Below are 7,632 nucleotides of genomic sequence, written 5' to 3'. Positions count from 1 at the left end.
AGACTTCTGAAAATACACTGTGACGGTAACGCGTTGGTGTTCGGCTGTTTAAGGCTAGGGGTATGGCCTCGTCACATAGTTATAAAAAAAAATAGAAAAAACTGGAACTTCGTCTGTGGTAAGGTAAGGAGAAGACACACAAAACACAAGTAAACTTTAACAATGAAATTTTAATTACGTTAATTAAATCAAAACATGAATAAAATGCACAAACAAATTCTTATAATAAAATCAATCAAAATAATAAGAATAATTAGATGACACAATGAAAAGTTACGTTAAGGCAAAATAACAAGAAGTGCAATACAAAAGTAAATGGGAGGAGCTGGAATATTGGCTTAAAGCCACCACTTCTCTCAGTACACGCTAGCGTCTAGCCGGGAGGAGTGGTGACAACGAGAGCACTGAACATTCTGAAGTCCGAGGTTGGGGCGACCCCAGACATCAAGTAGTATGGGGGGGCGAGTGCAGGTGCAGCCAGACCGGCGACCAATCAGCGGAGCCGGCAGCGATCAACATGTAGTTTGGTGGTTTGGGTCCGAACAGGTGGCTGGCTGCATACGTTTTGCTCACCCTGGCAAGCCTTGCTGGTGTTGTTGACATTGTTGGACATGTCGTCCATAGTCGTTTTATATAACCACAACGACGTAATTGTGGAGGGAAGAGCAGGCTCAATCTCTTGAAGGAGATTATCGTCACAACTCTCCCCCGAAGCCTGCGGTTCTGGAAGAAGTACGTCGTTATGTGGTGGAGTAATGGATGGAGTCGCATCTACTTCATAAACTCTGGAGAGATCAGGGGCTAAGATGTTGTCAGACTCTTGGTATAGCGTGTCTCCAGGTTGAATTTCTGCAGTTAGCAAGCCCATAGTAGAAGACGTTGAGATGAGAAGGGGGCGTGCTGCAGGAGGTGTAGGGTGGTGTGGTCCGTGTTGATGGTGGACCGAGCACTTTTCAGGGGTGGAGTGAAGTGCTGAAGCTTCAGGATGAGGAAGAGTAGCTCCTTGCCAATTGTTCCGTCGTTCCTTGTAGCAGTAGTCGCTGACAGGTGTATTCTTCTCGCCTCGTTGCTGCATCACGACACCACCATCGTCGGTACCATTGGCGTCGACATGGAGGATGAAGGGCTTATCTGACGAGGTGAGAGTGGAATTAGAAGAGGGCATAGGAGCACGATTATTATCCTGAAAGCATTTGGGAAGATCATTAAGGATTTCGGAATTAGAAAGCGCCGACTCCTTGTCAGTGCTTTCGGGAGAAGAAGCTGGGAAGGTCTCACTGTGGATGTAGGGTTCTGTGAATGTGGAATAGTTAGTCAAGACAGTGGGAGGAGTACCATTATATTGCTTCAGGAGGTTGACGTGGCACAGCTGGGTCTTCCGCCGCCTATCTGGAGTCTCTATGACGTAAGTGTTGTTGCTTCTGCACTCTTTGACGCAGTAGGGTCCTGAAAACCTGTTTTGTAATGGTGAACCTGGGATAGGAAAATAGGCAAGGACGAAGTCTCCCGGCTTGAATTTTCTTACTTTGCTGGTCTGGTCGTATTGAGTCTTCATTCTCACCTGGGCTTTCAATAGATTATCATGGGCAAAGCGGTGGACTCTCTCTAGAATGTGTTGAAGGTTTTGAAGAAACTGGGGCACATTCTGATGCTCACTGAAGGTGGCATCTCTGAGAGAGTCTTTGAAAGCCTTAAGGGGAGTACGGCACTTACGGCCGTAGAGCATCTCATAAGGAGATACTCCTAGGGACTCATTGGGGAGACTTCTGAAAATACACATTATTAGGTCAATCTGCTTATCCCAATCCTTTGAGGTTTCACTACAAAACTTTTTCAAGAGTGCTTTGATGGTCTGATGACTACGTTCAAGAGAACCCTGTGAAGCAGGATGATAGGGGCTGGACAATACCTGTTTGATGTTGAACTCCTCCAGTGTCCTTTTGAAGAGATCACTGGTGAAGTTGGTACCACAGTCACTTTGAATCTCCCTGGGAAATCCGTATTGAGTGAAGATCTTCAATAGATGTTTGATAACCGTAGCAGCCGTGATGTTCTTCACTGGAACTGCTATGGGAAATCTGGTGGTAGGACACAGGATGGTTAGGATGTAGGCGTTACCTGAACTGGTCCGAGGTAAAGGACCAACACAGTCTATTATGAGTCTGTGGAAAGGTTCCACAGGCACCTGTATGGGAATCAGTGGCGCTCTGGGAATGGAGATGTTCGGTTTGCCTGCCATCTGACATGTATGACACTGTTTTACGTACTGTTTTACGTTATTTACCATACCTGGCCAGTAGTAGTCTTGACGAATCCCATGGTAAGTCTTGTTGAAGCCGTAGTGGGAGAACGCTCCATGGGCCAGGTGTAGAATAGTGGGCCGCAGGCTGGTGGGAATCACTAGTTGTTCGATGTTGGCCCAATCGTCCTCCTCCTTCAGTTTACTGGGTCTATATCTGCGGTAGAGTAAGTCGTTCTCTAGGAAGAACCCAGGAATACTGTCGGGTTGAGTCTCAGCCTGGAAAAACAATGGTGTTAAAGTAAGATCTTCCCTCTGCAACTTACGGAACTCCAACTTGGTCAGATGCGGGGGGAGTTTCTGAGGGTCTTGAGGGACAGCGGTAGCAGTAGAGTCAGCTGGCTGTGGACGTGCGGCTTGTGCACGGGTGGTCACGAGAACCGGAGGAGAAACTTCATCACTCTCTTGAACCTCTGCTGGAACATACTCTAGAATAGGGTTTAGTGGCACAGAGTTACACACCTGGGGTTTGTCCATGACGATCAGGTTGGTCGGTTGCAGGTCTTCTGCCAAGTCGTTGCCTAGGAGAAGTTGCACTCTAGGCATGGGAAAAGGCTTTTCCCTGACGGCGACTTGGACTTCCCCGTTCACGTAGGGACAATCCAGGTGGACTCTGGCGAGAGGGTATGGAGTGGTAGCAGTGAGGTCAGTGATGAAGACAGTTTCTCCGGTGTAGACGATGTTGGGCACAGCCGACTTCAAGATGATCGATTGTAAAGCCGCTGTGTCCCTCAAGATCTTCAATTTGCAACGTCCCTCCGGATTTGAACCGTTGGCAGAGACAGTTCCAGTATACAGGTGGTTACTGAAAAGAGAAAGATCATTAACATTAACACCAACATTCATCACAGGCTTACCGGACTTAGGAGGAGTTGGTTTGGGTCTTTGTTGGTCAGTGGTTCCCTTGTATTGAGACTTACCACACTTGTCTATGGTATGTCCATAGAGTCTACAATACTTGCAGTACAGTTGTGAACCAGCTTGATCGGGGCTCACCTTCTCGTAACTGTACCACGACTTCTTACTGGAGGATGGTTCGGGTGTCAGCCGGTGGATGAGGCTGTAAGTGTCAGCCGACTTAGCACACTTCAGGTAGTCGGTTTCTTCTTTATCTGCTAAGTAGAGGCGGACAGGAGTGTTACGGCCCTCTCGGGACGCAACGGGGTTCTTGCTCTGATGTAGTTAGAGGAAGATATATGTATCCGTTCCCAAGCCAGTAGTGGCTATCAAGGGATGAGATCCGTGACGCAAGTAACTTAAAGGGAGTAGGGAAAGAAAGCTAGGAACTTAATATAATATAATGTTCACCATCACCATTTAAATATATAAAAATAAAGCGTACACAAGGGGGAGGGGTATTAACACTTTACAAAGGGGATCATGCACAATCTAGTCTTCTGCTGAAGACTCTTGATCAAGAAGCTAGGTGCCGAGTCCGCGGTGCTTTCTTCGTGGCCTCAAGACGTGTCTTCTGAGAATGCCGAGCCTACCCTGGCCACAGGTCAGCCACAACACAGGTCCACTGGGGGCACCGTCGTGGAGGCCGTCAACCACACGTCCAGCAGGTCTGCTGGCAGGTACTGAGCCACCAAGGCTGGTACGGCCACTCCACGAACGATAAAAGGGGTACGCCCTAGACAGGAGTCTCGTGTGATGTCACCAATCACCCTCCTGTCCTCAATACCCCAGTGGATTATCGTCTCCAACCGTCGGTCCTGGGTAAATCCTTTCACTGCCACTCCACTGGCAGGCTTAACACACCACAGTGTTCTTCCGGGGGGACGACGTCACAACAGCTGCAGCAAACTTCACAGTATGGAGACTGGCTGCCTCGGGTAGACTGACTCCACCTTCAACACAGTGGTCCCAGGTCGGCTCTGTAAGCAGACACGTCATCAATAACTGGGACACTAATACATCTCACTTACAGGCTCAGATACTAACACCTGACGTATCCAGTCCATAGTTGGCGCTGTCGTCGGAGCACCACCTCACCAGAGGTCAGGAGCGGCGGTGTTGAGCGCTGAACCAGACTGGAAACTGGTCCTCGAGGCCAGTACACGCTGTCCTCACTAGGTGTCGTCGTCCGTTTGGCAGGGGTTTCGGGAGCTGACCCACAGATGGCGTGGTTGTCACTGCTCCTTGCTCGGACGCTGGATCCGGGTTCGTAACAAGGAGGCGGCACACGTCTCAAGAATTCTTCAACAAGCATCAGGTTGACGAGTTCTGTAAAAGTAGAGACATGTGCTGCTTCCAGCCATTTCATGAAATACCTCCGTTTCGTGTTAGCAAACTCAAGGAAGGTAGTGGTACTTGCCTTCAGGTGGTCACGGAATTTCCTTCTATAACTTTCTGTGGAAAGTAGGTAGGCGCCCAACTCTGCTTGTTTCAGAGTGTGGTAGTCATTCTCAGACGCCAAAGTACTGAGTGTGACTGCAGCTCTACCTGTAAGATGGACTCTGAGAAGTGTGGCCCATTGGTCGACAGGCCAACTGAGTTGATTAGCAAGGGTTTCAAAGGTGGTGAAAAACACATCAACTTCTGCTTCTACAAAGGATGGCATTAACTTACTTGCATGTGATATATTAAAACTGACGGGAAGATTGGCAGTAGCTTGCTGGCGTTGAGTGAAGTGTGAAGTTTCCAAGGCGATTTCACGTTGACGACACTCAAGAGCCAGAGTCGCTTGTTGCTTGTCATGTTCACGTTGCATTTCCAACTCGCGTTGTTTGGTTTCAAGCCGTATGCGTTCCCGCTCCTGGAGTAAGGCAATCTCACGTTCTTGTTCTTCCCTTCGTATGGCAGCTGCTCGTTCTTGTTGTTCGAGGGCTTCCCTTTGTTGTTCGCGGGCTTCCCTTTGCTGCTCACGTTCAATCTTGGCCAGTTCCAATTGGAGTTTCATCGTTGCCAAATCAGTTTTTCCTGCAATATAGTAAGTTTCATGAGTTTCAGAGTCTATCTTACCTTGCTCTAAATAGTAATCCAGCAACAGGTTGTGTAGGTCATTTTTGTTGGCTTGGTAGGGAAATTCTAGTTGATACTCGTGTGCAAGAGTTTGTAATTCAGTCCTCTTGGCACGACTTAAAGTCCCTATTTCACCTGCTGGATTTGCACGGAAAGCTTGGAGACGAAACATGGTGAAATTAGCAAATAAAGGTACACGAATATTCAATAGTGAATGTCAGAAACAGGACAACGTGGCAACTGGTACCTATCCTGTGAGATCTTTAACAATTAAAGTTAAGTAAAAGATATTAAATGATTAAATTAAATCAAGGGCGCAGGAAATCTTGTACCCGGTACTCATGTAAGAGGATAAGGGCAAGAAAATCCTACTAACAAATGAAACAGAGTTTCGAAAACAAATGAAACAGTAAATTGTCTCAAAAGTAAAATTGGTAGTCCAAGAATGTAGGCATACCTTGCCAAGTCTCTATAGGACATAAAGCAAGTTTTTTCCTACTGAATTTAATATGATACTTACAGAATTAGCGAACTTTTGTGCTCTGAAAAAGTAAGCTAATTCCCTACCGTTGTATGTATCATCATCTCTGACTGACGTGTAGGGGTGCGAGGTGTCAACTGGTGACGAGAACTGCTGCTGAGGTCCCAATTCAGCAACTAAAGTTCGAGCTAGAGGAACTATGGCCCTCTTTGTCCTCCTACAGTCAGATTGCAGAAGATTGGGTACTCTTGACCCGGGGCAGACCACAGTACCAGGGTACCAATATGATGATCTGTCAAAATGAGAAATATTCAAGGGACATAGATGGTAAACACGAGTAATAACATGGAGGGAGAGATGACCAATTAAGAGTATGACTGCGGCCTACAGTCACCACGTAATCCAAAGTTGTCTCACCTTCACTATATGTTACTCTCGTAATGCACAATACACCGCACCTTATAAAAAATGAAATTGAATATGAAAAATAGTAAAGCTACGTTAACAAAGTTAAATACGCTTACCATAAATTACCACTTGGCACCAGTACCTGAGTGAAGCTCCCGGACAGGCCCCCATATAACTTGTGACGGTAACGCGTTGGTGTTCGGCTGTTTAAGGCTAGGGGTATGGCCTCGTCACATAGTTATAAAAAAAAATAGAAAAACTGGAACTTCGTCTGTGGTAAGGTAAGGAGAAGACACACAAAACACAAGTAAACTTTAACAATGAAATTTTAATTACGTTAAATAAATCAAAACATGAAAAAATGGACAAACAAATTCTTATAATAAAATCAATCAATCAAAATAATAAGAATAATTAAATGACACAATGAAAAGTTACGTTAAGATAAAATAACAAGAAGTGCAACACAAAATTAAAGGGAGGTGCTGGAATATTGGCTTTAAGCTACCACCTCTCTCAGTACACGCTAACGTCTAGCCGGGAGGAGTGATAACTGCGAAAGCACTAAATATTCTGAGGTCTGAGGTCGTGGCGACCCCAGACATCAAGTAGTATGGGGGGGTGGAGTGCAGTTGCAGCCCGGCCGGCGACCAATCAGCGGAGCCGGTAGCGATCAACAGGTAGTTTGGCGGTTTGAGTCTGAACAGGTGTCTCTGGCTGCAACGTTTTGCGCTCTGGCAAACCTTGCTGGTGTTGTTGTCGTTGTTGGACATTTCTTCCATAGTAGTTATATATATTTGTGGCGACGTATTTGTGGAGGGAAGAGCAGGCTCAATCTCTTGAAGGAGATTATTGTCACAATATATATATATATATATATATATATATATATATATATATATATATATATATATATATATATATATATATATATATATATATATATATATATATATATATATATAAGCCTATACTTGCATAAATCACAAGTGAAGATTAACAATCTTTGGACAACACCCACCAGTGGGCCTCGAACCCAGAAAGCACAACTACCTTCCAGTAGCTGCCATAACTAGTACGCCTTAACCCACTACACCATCAGACCCTACAAAAGAAGTAGAGACTTCGAGATATATATACACCTCAAATATCTCCACTTCCCGAGGGCACTAGACAAGTGAGAGGTTACTCTGCGTTTTTCATCAAGCCACTGTCAATGTGAGAGAACTCGTGTCCATGCTATAAGCCTATACTTGCATAAACCACAAGTGAAGATTAACAATCTTTGGACAACACGCACCAGTGGGCCTCGAACCCAGAAAGCACAACTACCTTCCAGTAGCTGCCATAACTAGTACGCCTTAACCCACTACACCATCAGACCCTACAAAAGAAGTAGAGACTTCGAGGCAAGTATAGGCTTATAGCATGGACACGAGTTCTCTCACATTGACAGTGGCTTGATGAAAAACGCAGAGTA

The sequence above is a fragment of the Procambarus clarkii genome, chromosome 22, assembly GCF_040958095.1.
Source record: "Procambarus clarkii isolate CNS0578487 chromosome 22, FALCON_Pclarkii_2.0, whole genome shotgun sequence".
Lineage (NCBI taxonomy): Eukaryota > Metazoa > Arthropoda > Malacostraca > Decapoda > Cambaridae > Procambarus > Procambarus clarkii.
Note: the sequence above shows the minus strand (reverse complement) of the source record.